A 22,356-nucleotide genomic window follows, 5' to 3' on the forward strand; every position below is an offset into this window, starting at 1 on the left:
CAGATCTGCCAAGAAGGGGAAGTTCCGGATGGTCACGCTACAGTCGATACTTCCCTTTTTAGGGAAAGACAATTGGATGTGCTCAATAGATCTCACGGATGTGTACTACCACATAAAAATGGCCAGACGATCCAGGGATCATCTGCGCTTCTGGCTGGGAGCCAATCACTACCAGTTTCGAGCCATGCCCTTTGGTCTCATTACACCCCCCAGAGTGTTCACCAAATGTATGGCAACTGTCATGGCTCACCTGAGGCATTTGGGATTCCATGTGTTTCCATACTTAGATAACTGGCTTCTCACCACCACCATCAGGCATCAGCTTATACAAACCAGGGACACCATAGTTATTCTTTGCAATCAACTGGGGATTACCATAAACTCAGACAAAATCTGCCTTGTCGCCATCATAACATATCATTTTTATTGGAGCAGATTTGGACACCACCACCACCACCACCACTTTAAAACTTCCTTCAGATAGGATATTGGTACTTCGGCATCAAATTCTGAACCTCATATCCAGATCAAGGTACCAGCCTCAGATGTGCTAAAATTGTTGGAACGATGGCGGCTGCAATAATAGCAATTCCCTTGGGTCGTATTGACATGTGGATTCTTCAATGGCTCCTGTTTATGCAATGGTCCTATCAAGAACTCCCAATGTCACATCTCATCATTTTAACAAACTCCTGCAAAAAGGATCTTTGGTGGTGGTTGACCTCTCTCCAAGTAACGATAGGTTGTCCTTTTATCCTACGCTCACCATCGGCCACTGTGACCACGGACGCTTTTCTGATCGAGCTGGGGGGGGCATTTTCAGGAAAGAACAGCCCAAGGCACATGGACCAAACAAGAGACACATTTGCATATCAATGTCCTGGAGATGAGAGCGGTACTCTTAGCATTACAGTACTTTCAGGACTCTCTCCCTCTGGAGAAAATTGCGATTCAGATGGACAACAGGTCGGTGGTCTGGTATATAAACAAAGAAGGAGGAACCGGGTCCTATCCCCTTTGTCGAGAGGCCCTAAAAGTATGGCAGTGGGCTACCTCCACCCAGCGCTTTCTGATAGCAATGCACATCCCGGGGAAATCCGACATGATAACAGTCAAACTGAGCAGGGCAATTTTGTTGCCTCATGAGTGTCCCTCAAAGAATAAATAGCGGGCAGAATATTCTACAGATGGGGCCAGCCTTGCTGCGATCTCTTTGCATCCCCATGAACACAAAATGCAGAAGCTATTTTGCCCTAATCACCCCTCCAGGAGATGCCGCAAGGGAAGCACTCATACATGATTGGTCTCTGGGTCTCCTTTATGCCTTCTCACCAATACCCCTGATAGCCAAAGTGTTACAGAAAGCCAAAGCCCTGGGAAAGACTATCATTCTTATAGCCCCTTTGGTTCCCCATTTGGTTCCCCTTTCTTCGACCTCATCTATTGGAAGAGCCTTGGATTCTAGACCCAGTTCCAGACCTTCTGATGCACTCGTCGGGGGCTCTTCATCCTTCCCTTCAGTCCCTGAAATTGACAGCTTGGCTGCTCCAATTCCCAACATAGCCAGGTACCATAACCTCTTAACTGAAACACAACATATTTTAATATCTTCTCATAAATCATCTACTAGGAAATTATACCTCAGCAAATGGAAGAGATTTTCCATATGGGCTTCTCAAAATAACATTGACCCTTACCTAGCCCCTGTTTCCTCCATCCTAGAATTTTTGACTATGCTTTTCAACACGGGAGCAGTGGCAGCCACCATTCATGTGCAGATCGCTGCAATCTCTAATTTTCATCTTGGTACTGAAGGCTTTAATGTAATGTCACACAAGCTATCCAAAGCTTTTCTCAAGGGGACTTTCCACCTTAGACCACCCATCAAATCCCCTTATACACGTTGGAATCTAAATGTTATGCTTTCATCCATCATTCTTTCACCGTTTGAGCCAGCTTCTTCATGCGAGTTGAAATTTGTGTACTGGAAGAATGTCTTTTTAGTAGCCATCACATCTGCCCAAAGAGTTTCAGAGCTACAGGCCTTGTCTATAAAACCTCCATATTTGATTTTTCATTCTGATAGAGTTTCACTACAAACGAATCCTTCATTCTTACCTAAAGTTTGTACTGAAGCTAACCTTAACCAAACCATAGAATTACCGTTTTTTTTCCCCAAACACACCAATAACTTTGAGTATATGCTGCACAAATGTGATGTTCACAGACATCTTAAATTTTACTTAGATAGAACGAAAGAATTTAGAAGATCTGAACAACTTTTTGTTTCCTTTTCAGACTCCAGAAAAGGTAGACCTGTGGCAAAAACCACTCTATCGAAATGGTTATCTGATTGCATCACCTTCACTTACTCAGCTGCCAATATACCTCTGCAACACAACATAAAATCTCATTCAACCAGAGCTGTTTCCACATCTTTAGCCTTTACTGCTAGGCTACCAATAGATAGTATTTGTGCAGCAGCCACTTGGTCAAAGCCTCATACTTTTATCACTCATTACAAAGTCGATAGGGCCTCCAGGAACAGGGCTTCCTTTGGTTCCAGTGTCCTGAGAAACATACTCCCATGAGCCACCCGAGAAAGATGGTACTTGGGATGCTACCCATCTGCAAGACTGAACGTGAGATAGAACAACTTCACATAAAGAAGTTATGTACTCACCATAACATTCTATGTGAGTTGTTCATCTCGCCTTCATTCTTACATCCCACCCTCAGACCCCCTCCAGGTTTTTTTTGAGGACCAATATTTATGTTTTATCATGTTGCTTTGTCTTTCCTATGATTCCCTTTACCTAAAAGAGTGTTAGAATGACATATGGCATTGTTAGAGGCAGCAAACAAGATCTGAAGTAACACAAGGTGCATCATGGGATAGGGACTTTTCCTTGAGCTGTCGGAAGACCTAGAGCTTTGTAGTTGGCTGACTCGGAGCCGAGGATTGGCTCCAAACCCATCTGTAAGAAGGAAGGTGAGATGAACAACTCACATGGAACGTTATGGTGAGTACATAACTTCTTTTTTTGTTCATTCTCAACTTGCTGTGAATTTTTTTTTTCTTTAGGGTCATAATATACAGGACTTAATTCCTTATGTCTACTCAGTACTTAATATGCAGTCAAGTAATTTGTTCTGTAAAAGACAGAAAGTTCATGCAAAACACTGAAATAGAGAGTAAAGTTGTTCTGCACTTCATTTTATATGCTCTTGTCTCCTAACATTCTATCTGTATCATATGCATGGGAAAATGCTGGTGCAACAAAAATGTAAGCAGTGCAACATGACATTGGGAAAGGGAATATAATCATTAAAGTTAGTGCTGTGCTGTATGGTAGGGAATCAGCACTATTCAACAACCGTTGGAGGAGGCTATAGAAGATGGGAGCTGTGAATGTTCTGGACTTTGCCATTTCCTGTCACTGATCTCATTAATCTATATCATGATGCTATATATCAAGCCGCACGTCTGTATTAGTAATGACATCGCTGTTGCATGCTTGGTAGAAAATGCTTGAAACATTTCAGGCTTATGACATAAGTGTTTAGTAGAAGAAAATTGCATTCTTGCCAGCATCCTGTATTCATGCTTATTAACACCATAGAGGCAATTTTCAAACTACATACCTTGATAGGTATTTACTAGGCATGCAGCCCAGGAGACCACTGAGGAGTGTACCTCAATTGCCCCAGAGCCCTGCATGGTTAAGTGACTTGCTCAAAGTTACACAATAGTCAAAAGGAGGCTGAGGGAATCAAACATTGGTCTACAGGACGAAATGTGTTAATAGTGCATAACCTCCATAATCTGCTGTACTAACAGGCAGATGTTAACATTTACTGTTATGAAATATGACTTATAATATAAAGAAAAAAGGCAGTGGTCTTGTGCTATGGACAGCCTGATGGCAACGATCAAGCTATGGTACCACACTTGACATTGTGACTTCTGATATAGTTGCTATAGAAACTGTTATTACTGGTATTTTTCAGTGCCAGCAAATACATATATAGGTCACTGATATATACTGGCATCAAATCACTATGCTACCTACTGGTAGACTTTACGCGGATAAAATTAGCTAGAGAAGTACCAGGTAGATTTTGTGCTACCAAATGACATTACAGCAGAAATAGCCAGGGGCAATGTAGGTGACTCAGTAATTGTTTTCTGCTTTTCTATAGCATTCAGTCCTGTGCACTGCTTACTCTTTCTGGGTTGCCAGCTTGGATATTGCATCTCTACTTTGGTATTTTTTCACTTTCCTAAAACATGCTGGTTGATTTGTGATTTGCTACTCCAAACTGTCCGGACATATTACATATTCCTGCACCCTTGTGATCTTGACTGAAAATACTCCACAATGACACACTTCATTTATTCAGTTATGAAATTAAAGGAATTTCAGGTAAATTAAGTAAATAATTAATCTTAAGAGATTATATATCTTAATGCAGTTAATGGACTGCTGCTGTGGGCTGGCAAATGAAAATGACATTGTTCATAGATTCATAGGTAGGTACTAGCCTATTGGCCCTAGGGCCTATATAAGCCTAGCCAAAGGTACCCTGGCTTTTGCCACCCAAGAAAATTATCTTCCTGTGCCACTGTCGAGCAGAGCCACAGAAGTGATCCCCGGGGTGAATTTCCTATCTCCCATCCAATCATCAAGATTTTTCTTGAACAGTGCTAATGAGGAGCTTTGTTTGATATAGATAGGTAGTTTGTTCCAGAGTATGGGAAGTCTCTGGGACAGGAATCTATCCCTCCAGCATGTTCTGTTTATTGTGGTGACGAGGTTTAGGTCCCTAGAGCATGTAGCTTGTAGGGATTGGGATTTCTTTAAGTGGAGCATGTCCAAAAGCTCTGGGTTTGACATAGCTTTGTGTGTTAGGCAGAGAGCGCCTCTTAGTAGGCGATATGCAACGGAGTAAAGCTGCAGTTTTTTGAGACGGTCTGCATAGGGCATCTCTTTGAGGCCGGTAATCCACTTTGTGAGGTATTTCTGTGGCCTTTCCAGTTGTTGTAGATGTTTTTTGAGGTACATACCAAAAGGGGCATTGTACTCTCTAATGGGTCTAATGAGTGACGAGTACAGGGGAACAATGACCTCTTTTTTCCTGGATGAGAAACCTTTTGTGATGAGGTGTGCCACATAGAAGGATTTCCTGACTACTGTGGCGATGTGATTATCAAAGGAGAGACTACTGTCCACCTGGGTCCCAAGGTCTCTTATCACACCTTCGGTGTTAAGTAGACTACCACCTATGTGGTAGCTCATGGGTACTGAGTTTTTACCAAAAGGAATGACAATGCACTTTTTGGCATTGAGCTTGAGGCCATGGCTTTGACACCAGGCATCTGTCTCAGCAAGGCCCTTTTGTAGGATGTCCACATCTTTTGGAGTTTTGATTATGGCTCCTAGTTTGCAGTCATCTGTGAACTTCATTAGCCAAAGACCTTCTGTGTTGGCCTATACTTCAGAGAAGTAGATACCAAACAGGAGAGGACCCAGGACTGAACCCTGCGGTACTCCACTTGTCACTGGTCTGAAGCTGGATTTGGAGTCTGGTACTTTCACAGTGTGGGTTCTGTCAGTGAGCCAGTTGTCAACCCATCTTGTGACATAGGGAGTTATACCTAGTTTAGTGAGTTTATCTATAATTCCAGAGTGGGGGATGGTGTCAAAAGCCTTGGCGAGATCTAGATAGGCTTTGTGAACCACCTTACCCTCATCTACAGCTTTGGTGACTGCTTCAAAGAAGTCTATCAGGTTTAGGAGACATGATCTGCCTTTTACAAACCCGAACTGGGTGGGGTCCTGAGTTTGGAGATTACCAATGTCATTGTTTATAAGTTCCATGATGATATGCTCCATAGCCTTGCAGACCAGGCTCGTTAGGCTAATTGGGCAGTAGTTTCTGGGGTCTGTGGTGGCTCCCCCTTTGTGGAGTGGGATAACTGTCGCTGTGTGCCATTCAGTGGGCACATAGCCTGAGGTGAGGCTATGATTAAACATGGTACTTAGGTGGGGTGCCAGTTCCTTCTGTAGTTCATGTAGAACACAGCCTGGGATGCCGTCAGGTCCCATGGATGCTGTGTTCTTGGCTTTGGATAGTGTGTTTTTTACCTGTGCAACCGTGATTACAGGAACTTTGCATTCTTCTGGTATAGAGATGGGCCCTTTAGAGGATGACAGAGGGGTAAAGTTAGCACTGAACCTATCTGCCAGGATGTTGGCAATATCCGTTGGTTCTGTATATTTAGTGCCATTGTGCTGTAACTCAGAGCAGATCTGAGTGTTGCCACTGAGATTCTTGACATAGCTATAGAATGCTTTGTGGTTGTCTTTAGAGTCAGTGGCGATTTTGTTTTCATAACTAGCTTTGGAGGATTTTATGAGGGATCTCAGCTTCTTACTGAAGCTGACCAGGGAGTTTCTCCAATCATGGGATTTTACTCTTTTTTGCAACAGTTTCTTTCTTCTATTGTAGAGTTTGTTTATGGCAGGGGACCACCAGATTGGCTTCCTTTTTTTTGGGGATAGCATCTTGGTTCTGTTAGGGATTGGATGATCCATGCACTAATGTAAGTGCTTATAAAGTGCATTTGTGTAGGATTCAGCAGTCACACTTCTATTGTCCGTCAGCATGGGTGTCGTGAAGTTTGCCACTTCTGTCTTAAGCGTGAAGTTGGCTTTGGAGAATTTTTTTACTGTGGTTTCCCTGATGGGGGGGGGGGGAGATGTGGATGTCTAGGGTGATTAGCTTATGGTCGGATCTGATCAATGAGGAACTGACCTCTGGTGTGGAGCACCGGTTGCCCATGTTCGTAATAACCAGGTTTAGGATATTGCTGCCCCTGGCGGGGGTGTGGATAAGTTGATCCATGGCATTGGAATTTATGAATTCCAGAAAACGCTGAGCACAAGAGTTGGTACACAAGTAATTTTCCCAGTTAATGGTAGGGTAGTTGAAATCGCCCATTATTAGGGTGTTAGGTTGTACCCTAATATTTTCCAGTGTATTAAGAAATGAGGAGTGGGAATCCTGGGGCATGGTGGGGGATCTGTAGCAAGCTACAATTTGGATTGCGGTCTTGCCCAGAGTTAGTTGCACTTGGATAATCTCGGATGCATTATAATGAGCAACTAACCTGGAGGTGTGGATATCCTTAATGAATATGGACACGTCTCCGCCTTTAGTGTTTCGGTCCAGGATAGGTGGCTGAAAGGTGTGGTATGAATTATAGCCTGGTAATGCACTCTCTGGAGCCTTGAACCAGGTCTCTGTCACTGCACAGATGTTGATGTTCTCCATTTTAAGGAGTGCCTTGAGAGAGTGCATTTTGAAGTTTAGACTTCTAGCGTTGAGTAGCAATACCCTCAGATTCTTCTTGCCTGTACCTGTTAGGGTGGTGAATTTGTCATTTGAACCTTGCCTAAAAAAGGCACTATAGGGGTGGCTAGAGCCTTAGCCAGTATCCGGAATCCCAGGGGCGACAGGTGCAGGCCATCTCTGGCAAAGCATTGTGGCTTGTCGATCATGTCATCCCAGGCAGACAGATACTGGATCCCCTTAGAATGACACCAGAAGCTTAGCCAATTGTTGAAGTCAATCATTTTGTCCTTGTACTGTGGTATCATTCTGGGTGATGGCAGGATGCTACTCAGGGCTAGGGTTATACCTGCCTGGGCTACAAGGTTCGGACAGCTCCTCCATGTCCCTTTTCATGTAGTCCAAGGAGGTATGTCTCAGGTCATTCACACCAACATGGACAATGACAGAGTCATATTTGTACTTGTTGTGGAGTGACCTGAGTGCATGTATTATGTGGCGGATCCTGGCACCTGACAGGCAGCTGACAGTAACTTTCTCCTTGTTTAGCCTGGTGAGTGGAACATCAGTGTGCCTGACTATAGAGTCACCTATGACTAGAGTGTTGGGTACGTTGTTATGCCTTATGGGCTGTGGTTGAGTGGCACACTGAGTTTGTGGGCTATGTGTCATTTGGGTTGTGTTGGGGGATGGAGGTTGCTTGTGTTTCTGCTTTGGAGGTCCCTGTTGCTTGGGCAGGTTTTTACTCAGAGCCTCCGTGAATGTAGGTGTGTGTTTTGTTTTTCTATGTGTGTATTTTGGTGGTGTAGGTTTTGAGGGACTATGTGCTGAGTGTGGTGTGGTACAAGTGTTTACCTTCTCCTCTTGACTGTCTAGTCCAGTCTTGGGTCAAGAGAGCTTTGCTTCCAGTTTGGCTATATAAGTGCATCTCATACAGGTTGTAGTGTTGGGTGGTAGGAGGAGAGGGTTGTCTCTGTACATGAGGCAATTACTGCATTGCCCCAAGATGCCCAGATTCATCAGGTAGACAGGAGAAAACAACGGGGGCTGACCCTTAGACATGCCTGGATAGGTGCTTATTTGTTAAGTACTAGAAACTGTTTTCCTCTAGACAGCGAGGAAAGTTGAGTGCTGTAGTAATTTGTAGCTTATTTAGTGCTTACAATAAGTTCTGAACAAGTGCTGAAACAAAACTGTCTAGTTCTAAGAAACAAAATTAAGCTAGAAGGCTTCCTTTCAACACAGAAAGGCTTGGGCCCTAGAAGCCTACACATATTCCTGAACACAACAAATTTATATCCAGGTTAGACTACCCACAGGAAAGGCAGGAAACAAGCTTAGAAAAAGTTTTTTTTTTTTTTTTTTTTTTTTTTTTTTAGTGGAAAGAGAGAAAGGAGTAGCAGAAACTAAACTGATTGGCCTTCTCAAATGTTCTCCCTGTACTGGGTACAATGAGGTAATGACACTAGACTGGGAGGAGGGTCCCAGATCAAATTTACACTAGGGGCGGGCAACTGCAAAGCCACCAACTATAAAAACACTATACCAACAGGGAGGGAGGGTGGGAAACAAACGGCAGAACTGTTTCTCACAGCTGAAAAGCTGCAGTGAGCCTTTAAATGAAAGTTTTAAACAGCTAAAGGAGCCTCTCAAAAAAAGAGTTTAACTGCAACAAGTTATCAGAAACAAACAACCCAACAGAAGCTTAATAAAAGTGGACAATTTCCAGTTAATACCTCACACACAGTGAAACTAGCTAGAAAAATACACAGTACACAAAGTGCTATAAATAACAAAAAAATAAAGAACAAAATAAACAAAAAATAGGATACTTAATGTTATATATTATAGCTCTGAGTTTGCTGAGTGTCCTTCCTTCGATTAGCTCAATGTAAAATGGCAGAACACTCACAACCGAGCTTCTTAGGTAACAAAAAGTTGAAACCTGAGACAGTTTTTAAGAAAGAAATCTCAAAAGAACCAATGAGGTGCTTAGTCTAAGCTGTAGTCCATGTGACCTCAGTCAGCCAATGACCTCAAACAATTCTCCCTCACTGAAATGCCTGATGGCTTTGGCTAAACCAAGATGCCCCTGAATGTGTGCTCAGACACACAGCCTCCACAAACACTGGGCCCAAATACAAGCCTGAATATGGAAATGCTACAAATACCCCCACTACTTAGAAACAAACTGCAGAAATGTTTCTCACAGCTGAAAAGCAGCAGTGAGCCTTTAAATGAAAGTTTTAAACAGCTAAAAGAGCCTCTAGAAAAAAGAGTTTAACTGCAACAAGTTATCAGAAACAAACAACCCAACAGATGCTTAATACAAGTGGACAATTTCTAGTTAATACCTCACACACAGTGAAACTAGCTAGAAAAATACACAGTACACAAAGTGCTATAAATAACAAAGAAATAAAGAACAAAATAAACAAAAAACAGGATACTTAATGTTATATATTATAAGAGCGTAACAACGAACAAGAACACTATGAGAGACTACTTCGTAAAATAAACAGACGTTTAATGACTCCAAATTAATGTTAGCGCTTTCGGCTAAATCAAATATTTAGCCTTCCTCAGACAAACAGCAGAACAGGAAATGACATTTCTTAAAATATATGTATAGAACCAATTGAAATAAAGTGCATTTAGTAATTAGTTGTAACTAAGGTTACCTTAAAGTAGTATAATCCATTGCAAACATAAGCCTTGAATAAAGGTAAAGATAGAGTGCCTCAATAGGCATTGCAACGGAACAGCAAGTGATACTTTGTTGCAAGTAACTCCATTCATCAAAATATTTACACAGATGTTAAACTCTATAATTACTGGGTTATTTAATCATACAACTTGCTTCATACTTATGTGATGTGTTAAAAATGTTATAAAAACAGTGAATGATAAACTAAAAAATATTTGTGTATATTTTAAATTGTTACCAAAAATATTTCCACAATTTGGAACATTATTTCCACATTTAAACATTAAAAATACTGATTAGTTTTGCCCGCAAAATTCCTGTACAATAATCATAAAATAATACAATTTTACATTAGTGCATTCTGTTAGGGAATAATTGATGTTTATTTAAAATATACACAAATATTTTTTAGTTTATCATTCACTGTTTTTATAACATTTTTAACACATCACATAAGTATCAAGCAAGTTGTATGATTAAATAACCCAGTAATTATAGAGTTTAACATCTGTGTAAATATTTTGATGAATGGAGTTACTTGCAACAAAGTATCACTTGCTGTTCCGTTGCAATGCCTATTGAGGCACTCTATCTTTACCTTTATTCAAGGCTTATGTTTGCAATGGATTATACTACTTTAAGGTAACCTTAGTTACAACTAATTACTAAATGCACTTTATTTCAATTGGTTCTATACATATATTTTAAGAAATGTCATTTCCTGTTCTGCTGTTTGTCTGAGGAAGGCTAAATATTTGATTTAGCCGAAGCGCAACATTAATTTGGAGTCATTAAACGCCTGTTTATTTTACAAGTAGTCTCTCATAGTGTTCTTGTTCGTTGTTACGCCTTTGGTTCAACAGTTTTTTCGTTTGTGGTTTGGTGTTTGATATGGCGAAGAACCGGAGATACTTCCACGGCTTTAGGAATGCAGCAGAGCAGTCCTGAAAGGGTTGTGCACAGTTCCAGCAATAATTTGACCACTCTTGTGGAACTGCTTTTGGGCAGGGTTGATGCCCTAACACAAAAAGTTGACGCCATTACTGCGGCAGCTTCTAACCAGGATAATAGATCTTCTGGTTTGATTTCATCGCAGCAGAGTGACAACGATGATTTTTTCATTCCTAATGGGCAGCAATCACCCATTACAGCAACATCATCTACTATACTTACATCAACGGAACGGGTTATACAGACTTCGAATGAACAGCCCTGTCCTGTGATCACGCTATCTGGGGTACCAAATCCAGGTAACAACAACGCTAACTTTAATAACAACATTATCAATCAAAAGAACTGTAACCAGCAAGGAATACCAACAATGGCTGATTTTTTAATGAACAATAATTTTTTCAGCCAAGGGTTCAGTCAGCGTAATGAACCTAAGGTAAACCACATGACTGACACAAATGTATTAGGGGATAAAATTGATGAATTTGACAATAAGTTATACAAATATAAAAAACTGCAATTGGAAGTCGCATATCTTACAGAATGTGTTAAACACAAGGTTGTCCCAAAAGGACTAAGACAATGGCGTTTTCCATCTGGGCTGGTGGAAAATTCTCTTTTTCACCAAGAGCTGTTGGCATTGTTTGATCGACAAGGGATCAATTCCTACAGGCTCTCATTGCTTTTTATTCTAAAGATATTGCGGTTCTTGCAGCTGATTTGGATGCCCTTGAAAAATACATTACTTCCAGTGATGATTTCTTGCTTAAGTACGACTATTGTCGTATCTTTTCTAGCATTGAGGCTAGTATGGAGAAATTACTATTTAGTAAAAAGAAAAATTAAGTCGAGATTTAACGGACTATGCGAATAAAACCGCTTATCCCAGGCCTCAAAATAAAACGCAGGTTATTCAAGGGGAAGTGCCCAATCAAACTGGACAAAATACGAATGTTATCCCAGTAGATAACACCAATAATGACAATAACCAAGAAGGTTTTACAATTCAACGGCAGGGCTATAGAAGGAGCCCAAGGCTGAATAATAACAACAGTACCAACGTTAATAACACCAATCAGCCAAACACCTCAGCAAATGGACTGAGGGATAACATTCAACCACAAGGCCAGTCTATGGTAGATTTTGACCAACAGGACAACCAGGATTTTCATCAGGCCAACAACACCCGAAAGCAACCAACCGTGCGTGGGCCCAGACAGGGAACAATACGAGGAACAAGAAAAGAGGGGAGGAGGAGATGATCCAGGTTCCTCTTTTGGTTTGGAACCAAACATCCTGAAAAGTAGTAACAATGATTTTACAGTGTATAATTATACACTTATTGAAATCCATCAGGATATTGTCAACTTCTTTGCAAAGATCTATCGCTTGTTCCGCAACATATGGACATAGGGAAAACACTGGTGGACCTAAAAGTTTTTGTTAGAAAACTTAACTTACATTCATTGTTGGGTAACAACACAGAGTTACTGAACCCCTTAGGGTATCTAGTACATATAATCCACCCTCCATCCGAGCTTATTAGTGTTTGAGAAAATGTGTGAAACAGATTTGTGGGCAATTAAAAACGGATTATGTATAGTAATCAAAAAGATCTTAACAATATGACCACACTGGAATGGGATTTTCTCCATTTATTAAGGGATTGTAGGATCCGTGTCATGAAACCGGATAAAGGGGGTGGGTGGTTTTAATGGACCACTTTAAATATGTGGAATACATGAAGAAGCATTTGGATACACCAGCTTATAAGGAAGTATCTCTGAATGAGATACATGGAGCCTACAGGAAGATTAATAACACACTATATGATTTACTTATGGAAGGTTTTATTATTCCAGAAACGTATAGATATTTGCAGATGCCATCCCCAGAATCTCAGCCTTCTTTGGAATACCAAAATTACATAAACAGCTTTACTCACCTCCGCTCAGGCCTATTGTTGATGGCAGGGGTTCGCCACTTACGCATGTGCAAGACTAGTTGATAGTATTATTAAACCTTTACTAGCACAGGAGGCACATATCTGTAAGGACTCTTGGTCCTTTCTGAAAAACATTGGCGAAATTGAATATACCCCGGACATAGTTTTCCTTACAATAGATATAAAAGATCTGTATACAGTTATACCACAGGATATAGGCCTTAATTGGGTGAGAGAATTTATGGTTGCCAAGAATGTTGACAATAACACCATTTATTTGACTGAAACACTCTTGGAGATGGTTTTGGTAAATAACTTTTCTTTTTGAAAACAATTTTTACCTTCAAACCTCCGAGTAGCAATGGGTCGCCATGTGGGGTTCGTCGCCAATGCAGTACTGTCACATTGGGAAAAAGAACTTCTGTTTAAGGATGAGGTTTTAAACAGTATGTCTCCTGGTATACCAGATACCAGGATGACATTTTCTGTTTATGGAAAGGCAATAGTGAGGACATTCCTAACTTTATAGAACGAATGACCAACATGACAAACTTTTTACAGTTCACTTTTAACACACAGGAAAGTGAGATCAGTTATTTAGACATTCTTCTTACAAAGGATGTTAATAACAAAAGACTGAAAAGTAACATATATAGAAAATCCACATATTCTAATAGTTTTTTGCATTTCTCCAGTAGCCATCCCTACTACCAAAAAAGATCGGTTGTAAAAGGTCAGTTAGTGAGGGCGTCACGTATGGTTACTGATGATCTGGATTTCCAACATGAATGCAACAAACTAAAAAATATGTTCTTGGCAAGAGGCTATCCACTTACTTTGATTGACAACATCATAGTGGAAGTAGTAAATAAACGGAAGTCAGGCCATTTTATTCCCCTTCTTAATAACAAAACTTTCGGGAAGAAGAATTGGCACTAATTCGTTAGTCTGCCAACTAGAGATAGCAGTAAGGACACTAATTATAATGTGTCTTTTTACACACTTTCTCGCTAGATTTTCAAAAATTAGGAGATCCTGTATAACAATTGGCACGTAATTAATCATGACACTACTTTGTCTACAGCATTAGGTGAAAACCCAACATAACATACAGGAGAGGCCAAAACCTTAAAGCTATTTTGGAAAGGGCACCAAAAAAGTTCATTTCCCAGCGCCCCAAAGGAATGTACAAATGTGGTGCCTGTGCAGAATGCAAATTTATTAGAGTGGGCACACAGTTCAACATTAAAGATAGGACATATAAAATAAGCAAGCATTACAACTGTGAATCAAAATCTGTATATGCTGCTCTGTGTAGCCAATGTGAAGCTTTCTACATTGGCAAGACAGAGCGTAGATTCAAGACCAGAATACACGAACACATTTATGCTATTAGCAGAAGGGATGTGAACAATGCCCTAGCTAAGCATATTATTAGCAATACAGGGCATTCCTTCAACTTTGTTATACTCCAACAAAGAATGCCAGATCCAATGGGTGGCCCCTGGCAAATTAGGTTAGAGATAGATGAATTGATGTGGCAGGTACGAACTAGAGCACATTTATTACCTGGCATCAATGACAACCTATCAATAAAATGTGTATTAAAATGGTTCTCGAATAACAGATAATACATATAGGGAAGGTCTCTCACATTTGGATATGAAATGGACCCAACATCAATTATTCCCTAACAGAATGCACTAATGTAAAATTGTATTATTTTATGATTATTGTACAGGAAATTAGCGTGCAAAACTAATCAGTATTTTTAATGTTTAAATGTGGAAATAATGTTCCAAATTGTGGAAATATTTTTGGTAACAATTTAAAATATACACAAATATTTTTTAGTTTATCATTCACTGTTTTTATAACATTTTTAACACATCACATAAGTATGAAGCAAGTTGTATGATTAAATAACCCAGTAATTATAGAGTTTAACATCTGTGTAAATATTTTGATGAATGGAGTTACTTGCAACAAAGTATCACTTGCTGTTCCTGCAATGCCTATTGAGGCACTCTATCTTTACCTTTATTCAAGGCTTATGTTTGCAATGGATTATACTACTTTAAGGTAACCTTAGTTACAACTAATTACTAAATGCACTTTATTTCAATTGGTTCTATACATATATTTTAAGAAATGTCATTTCCTGTTCTGCTGTTTGTCTGAGGAAGGCTAAATATTTGATTTAGCAAAGCGCTTAACATTAATTTGGAGTCATTAAACGTCTGTTTATTTTACGAAGTAGTCTCTCATAGTGTTCTTGTTCGTTGTTACGCTCTTTTGGTTCAACAGTTTTTTCGTTTGTGGTTTAATGTTATATATTATAGCTCTGAGTTTGCTGAGTGTCCTTCCTTCGATTAGCTCAGTGTAAAATGGCAGAACACTCACAACTGAGCTTCTTAGGTAACAGAAAGTTGAAACCTGAGACAGCTTTTAAGAAAGAAATCTCAAAAGAACCAATGAGGTGCTTAGTCTAAGCTGTAGTCCAGGTGACCTCAGTCAGCCAATGACCTCAAACAATTCTCTCTCACTGAAATGCCTGATGGCTTTGGCTAAACCAAGATGTCCCTGAATATGTGCTCAGACACACAGCCTCCACAAACATTAGGCCCAAATACAAGCCTGAATATGGATATGCTACTAATATCATTCTGTACAATATCTTACTTTAATCAGTTTACTTTGTTTGTTCTCTAATCTGTATTAATGTTTACACTTGTTCCACTAACTAGTATGTCTCATCTCAAAGTATTTACTGTTATTACTGATATTCCATAATCGATAAGTTTTACTCTTAGTCTGCCTTCATACTATTAATAACTGTCTGTACCTACATTGTCACTGTCAAATGTTGAATGTATATTTTGTTTTTGGAGCTTTTCTCCCCAGGACTCCATTGAAAACGGGTTCTTACGGCCCAATGGACTATCCTGGTAAACCAACTGCAATAAATAAATATAAATAAATAAATCCCCACTACTTAGAAACAAACTGCAGAAATGTTTCTCACAGCTGAAAAGCAGCAGTGAGCCTTTAAATTAAAGTTTTAAACAGCTAAAGGAGCCTCTAGAAAAAAGAGTTTAACAGGAACAAGTTATCAGAAACAAACAACCCAACAGATGGTTAATAAAAATGGACAATTTCCAGTTAATACCTCACACACGGTGAAACTAGCTAGAAAAATACACAGTACACAAAGTGCTATAAATAACAAAGAAATGAACAAAATAAACAAAAACACGATACTTAATGTTATATATTAGAGCTTCGAGTTTGCTGAGTATCCTTCCTTCGATTAGCTCAGTGTAAAATGGCAGAACACTCACAACTAAGCTTCTTAGGTAACAGAAAGTTGAAACCCGAGACAGCTTTTAAGAAAGAAATCTCAAAAGAACCAATGAGGTGCTTAGTCTAAGCTGTAGTCCAGGTGACCTCAGTCAGCCAATGACCTCAAACAATTCTCTCTCACTGAAATGCCTGATGGCTTTGGCTAAACCAAGATGTCCCTGAATATGTGCTCAGACACACAGCCTTCACAAACACTAGGCCCAAATACAAGCCTGCATATGGAAATGCTACAAATATCCCCACTACTTAGAAACAAACTGCAGAAATGTTTCTCACAGCTGAAAAGCAGCAGTGAGCCTTTAAATGAAAGTTTTAAACAGCTAAAAGAGCCTCTAGAAAAAAGAGTTTAACTGCAACAAGTTATCAGAAACAAACAACCCAACAGATGCTTAATAAAAGTGGACAATTTCTAGTTAATACCTCACACACAGTGAAACTAGCTAGAAAAATACACAGTACACAAAGTGCTATAAATAACAAAGAAATAAAGAACAAAATAAACAAAAAACAGGATACTTAATGTTATATATTATAGCTCCAAGTTTGCTGAGTGTCCTTCCTTCGATTAGCTCAGTGTAAAATGGCAGAACACTCACAACTAAGCTTCTTAGGTAACAGAAAGTTGAAACCTGAGACAGCTTTTAAGAAAGAAATCTCAAAAGAACCAATGAGGTGCTTAGTCTAAGCTGTAGTCCAGGTGACCTCAGTCAGCCAATGACCTCAAACAATTCTCTCTCACTGAAATGCCTGATGGCTTTGGCTAAACCAAGATGTCCCTGAATATGTGCTCAGACACACAGCCTCCACAAACACTAGGCCCAAATACAAGCCTGAATATGGAAATGCTACAAATATCCCCACTACTTAGAAACAAACTGCAGAAATGTTTCTCACAGCTGAAAAGCAGCAGTGAGCCTTTAAATGAAAGTTTAAAACAGCTAAAGGAGCCTCTAGAAAAAAGAGATTAACAGCAACAAGTTATCAGAAACAAACAACCCAACAGATGGTTAATAAAAATGGACAATTTCCAGTTAATACCTCACACACAGTGAAATTAGCTAGAAAAATACACAGTACACAAAGTGCTATAAATAACAAAGAAATAAAGAACAAAATAAACAGAAAACAGGATACTTAATGTTATATATTATAGCTCCGAGTTTGCTGAGTGTCCTTCCTTCGATTAGCTCAGTGTAAAATGGCAGAACACTCACAACTAAGCTTCTTAGTTAACAGAAAGTTGAAACCCGAGACAGCTTTTAAGAAAGAAATCTCAAAAGAACCAATGAGGTGCTTAGTCTAAGCTGTAGTCCAGGTGACCTCAGTCAGCCAATGACCTCAAACAATTCTCTCTCACTGAAATGCCTGATGGCTTTGGCTAAACCAAGATGTCCCTGAATATGTGCTCAGACACACAGCCTTCACAAACACTAGGCCCAAATACAAGCCTGCATATGGAAATGCTACAAATATCCCCACTACTTAGAAACAAACTGCAGAAATGTTTCTCACAGCTGAAAAGCAGCAGTGAGCCTTTAAATGAAAGTTTTAAACAGCTAAAAGAGCCGCTAGAAAAAAGAGTTTAACTGCAACAATTTATCAGAAACAAACAACCCAACAGATGCTTAATAAAAGTGGACAATTTCTAGTTAATACCTCACACACAGTGAAACTAGCTAGAAAAATACACAGTACACAAAGTGCTGTAAATAACAAAGAAATGAACAAAATAAACAAAAAACAGGATACTTAATGTTATATATTATAGCTCCAAGTTTGCTGAGTGTCCTTCCTTCGATTAGCTCAGTGTAAAATGGCAGAACACTCACAACTAAGCTTCTTAGGTAACAGAAAGTTGAAACCTGAGACAGCTTTTAAGAAAAAAATCTCAAAAGAACCAATGAGGTGCTTAGTCTAAGCTGTAGTCCAGGTGACCTCAGTCAGCCAATGACCTCAAACAATTCTCTCTCACTGAAATGCCTGATGGCTTTGGCTAAACCAAGATGTCCCTGAATATGTGCTCAGACACACAGCCTCCACAAACACTAGGCCCAAATACAAGCCTGAATATGGAAATGCTACAAATATCCCCACTACTTAGAAACAAACTGCAGAAATGTTTCTCACAGCTGAAAAGCAGCAGTGAGCCTTTAAATGAAAGTTTTAAACAGCTAAAGGAGCCTCTAGAAAAAAGAGTTTAACAGCAACAAGTTATCAGAAACAAACAACCCAACAGATGGTTAATAAAAATGGACAATTTCCAGTTAATACCTCACACACAGTGAAATTAGCTAGAAAAATACACAGTACACAAAGTGCTATAAATAACAAAGAAATAAAGAACAAAATAAACAGAAAACAGGATACTTAATGTTATATATTATAGCTCCGAGTTTGCTGAGTGTCCTTCCTTCGATTAGCTCAGTGTAAAATGGCAGAACACTCACAACTAAGCTTCTTAGGTAACAGAAAGTTGAAACCCGAGACAGCTTTTAAGAAAGAAATCTCAAAAGAACCCAAAATGATCTTGGAGATGGTTTCAATGTAAATAACTTTTCTTTTTGAAAACAATTTTTACCTTCAAACCTCCGGAGTAGCAATAGGGGTAAGCCATGTGGGGGTTCGTTCGCCAATGCAGTACTTTGTCACATTGGGAAAAAGAACTTCTGTTTAAGGATGAGGTTTTTAAACAGTATGTCTCCTGGTGTACCAGATACCAGGATGACATTTTCTCTGTTTATGGAAAGGGCAATAGTGAGGACATTCCTAACTTTATAGAACGAATGAAGCCAACATGACAAACTTTTTACAGTTCACTTTTAACACACAGGAAAGTGAGATCAGTTATTTAGAACATTCTTCTTACAAAGGGATGTTAATAAACAAAAGACCGAAAAAGTAACATATATAGAAAATCCACATTATCTCTAATAGTTTTGCATTTCTCCAGTAGCCATCCCTACTACCAAAAAGATCGGGTTGTAAAGGTCAGTTAGTGAGGGCGTCACGCATTATGGTTACTGATGATCCTGGATTTCCAACATGAATGCAACAAACTAAAAAAATATGTTCAACTGGCAAGAGGCTATCCACTTACTTTGATTGGCGACAACATCATGAGTGGAAGTAGTAGGGGCCGTAAACGAAGTCAGGCCATTTTATTCCCCCTTCTTAATAACAAAACTTTGGCGGGGAATAAAGAATTGGCACTAATTCCGGTTAGTCTGCCAACTAGAGATAGCAGTAAGGACACTAATTTATAATGTGTCTTTTTACACACTTTCTCGCTAGATTTTCAAAAATTAGGAGAGAGATCCTGTACATAAGAATTGGGACGTAATTAATCATGACAGTACTTTGTCTACAGCATTAGGTGAAAACCCAACATAACATACAGGAGAGGCCAAAACCTTAAAGCTATTTTGGAAAGGGCACCAAAGTTCAAACTTTCAGCGCCTAAAGGAATGTACAAATGTGGTGCCAGTGCAGAATGCAAATGTATTAGAGTGGCCACACAGTTCACCGTTAAAGATAGGACATATAAAATAAGCAAAGAGCATTACAACTGTGAATCAAAATCTGTGGTACATGCTGCTCTGTGTAGCCAATGTGAAGCTTTCTACATTGGCCACACAGGGCCTAGACTCAAGACCAGAATACACGATCACATTTATGCTGCTATTAGCAGAAGGATGTGAACAATGCCCTAGCTAAGCTATTATTATTAGCAATACAGGCATTCCACTTCAACTTTGTTATACTCCAACAAAAGAAATTGCCAGATCCAATGGGTGGCCCCTGCAAAGGTGAAGTTAGAGATAGATGAATTGATGGCAGATGCGAACTAGAGCACATTTATTACCTGGGCATCAATGACAACCTATCAATAAAATGTATTAAAATGGTTATCATATAACAGATAATACATATAGGGAAGGGTCTCTCGTTACATTTGGATATGAAATGGACCCAACATCAATTATTCCCTAACAGAATGCACTAATGTAAAATTTTATTGTATTATTTTATGATTATTGTACCAGGAATTTAAGTGGGCAAAACTAATCAGTATTTTTAATGTTTAAATGTGGAAATAATGTTCCAAATTATTGGAAATATTTTTGGTAACAATTTAAAATATACACAAATATTTTTAGTTTATCATTCACTGTTTTTATAACATTTTAACACATCACATAAGTATGAAGCAAGTTGTATGATTAAATAAACCCAGTAATTATAGGAGTTTAACATCTGTGTAAATATTTTGATGAATGGAGTTACTTGCAACAAAGTATCACTTGCTGTTCTTAATGCCTATTGAGGCACTCTATCTTTACCTTTATTCAAGGCTTATGTTTGCAATGGATTATACTACTTTAAGGTAACCTTAGTTACAACTAATTACTAAATGCATTTTATTTCAATTGGTTCTATACATATATTTTAAGAAATGTCATTTCCTGTTCTGTTGTTTGTCTGAGGAAGGCTACATATTTGATGTAACCGAAAGCCCTAACATTAATTTGGAGTCATTAAACACCTCTTTATTTTACGCAGTAGTCTCTCATAGCGTTCTTGTTCGTTACGCTCTTTTGGTTCAACAGTTTTTCGCTTGTGGTTAATGTTATATATTATAGCTTCGAGTTTGCTGAGTGTCCTTCCTTCGATTAGCTCAGTGTAAAATGGCAGAACACTCACAACTGAGCTTCTTAGGTAACAGAAAGTTGAAACCTGAGACAGCTTTTAAGAAAGAAATCTCAAAAGAACCAATGAGGTGCTTAGTCTAAGCTGTAGTCCAGGTGACCTCAGTCAGCCAATGACCTCAAACAATTCTCTCTCACTGAAATGCCTGATGGCTTTGGCTAAACCAAGATGTCCCTGAATATGTGCTCAGACACACAGCCTCCACAAACACTAGGCCCAAATACAAGCCTGAATATGGGAATGCTACAAATATCCCCACTACTTAGAAACAAACTGCAGAAATGTTTCTCACAGCTGAAAAGCAGCAGTGAGCCTTTAAATGAAAGTTTTAAACAGCTAAAGGAGCCTCTAGAAAAAGAGTTTAACTGCAACAAGTTATCAGAAACAAACAACCCAACAGATGCTTAATAAAAGTGGACAATTTCCAGTTAATACCTCACACACAGTGAAACTAGCTAGAAAAATACACAGTACACAAAGTGCTATAAATAACAAAGAAATAAAGAACAAAATAAACAAAAAACAGGATACTTAATGTTATATATTATAGCTTCGAGTTTGCTGAGTGTCCTTCCTTCGATTAGCTCAGTGTAAAATGGCAGAACACTCACAACTGAGCTTCTTAGGTAACAGAAAGTTGAAACCTGAGACAGCTTTTAAGAAAGAAATCTCAAAAGAACCAATGAGGTGCTTAGTCTAAGCTGTAGTCCAGGTGACCTCAGTCAGCCAATGACCTCAAACAATTCTCTCTCACTGAAATGCCTGATGGCTTTGGCTAAACCAAGATGTCCCTGAATATGTGCTCAGACACACAGCCTCCACAAACACTAGGCCCAAATACAAGCCTGAATATGGGAATGCTACAAATATCCCCACTACTTAGAAACAAACTGCAGAAATGTTTCTCACAGCTGAAAAGCAGCAGTGAGCCTTTAAATGAAAGTTTTAAACAGCTAAAGGAGCCTCTAGAAAAAGAGTTTAACTGCAACAAGTTATCAGAAACAAACAACCCAACAGATGCTTAATAAAAGTGGACAATTTCCAGTTAATACCTCACACACAGTGAAACTAGCTAGAAAAATACACAGTACACAAAGTGCTATAAATAACAAAGAAATAAAGAACAAAATAAACAAAAAACAGGATACTTAATGTTATATATTATAGCTTCGAGTTTGCTGAGTGTCCTTCCTTCGATTAGCTCAGTGTAAAATGGCAGAACACTCACAACTGAGCTTCTTAGGTAACAGAAAGTTGAAACCTGAGACAGCTTTTAAGAAAGAAATCTCAAAAGAACCAATGAGGTGCTTAGTCTAAGCTGTAGTCC

This window comes from Protopterus annectens, chromosome 2.part0 (genome assembly GCF_019279795.1).
Source record: "Protopterus annectens isolate FY-2018-M chromosome 2.part0, PAN1.0, whole genome shotgun sequence".
NCBI lineage: Eukaryota > Metazoa > Chordata > Ceratodontiformes > Protopteridae > Protopterus > Protopterus annectens.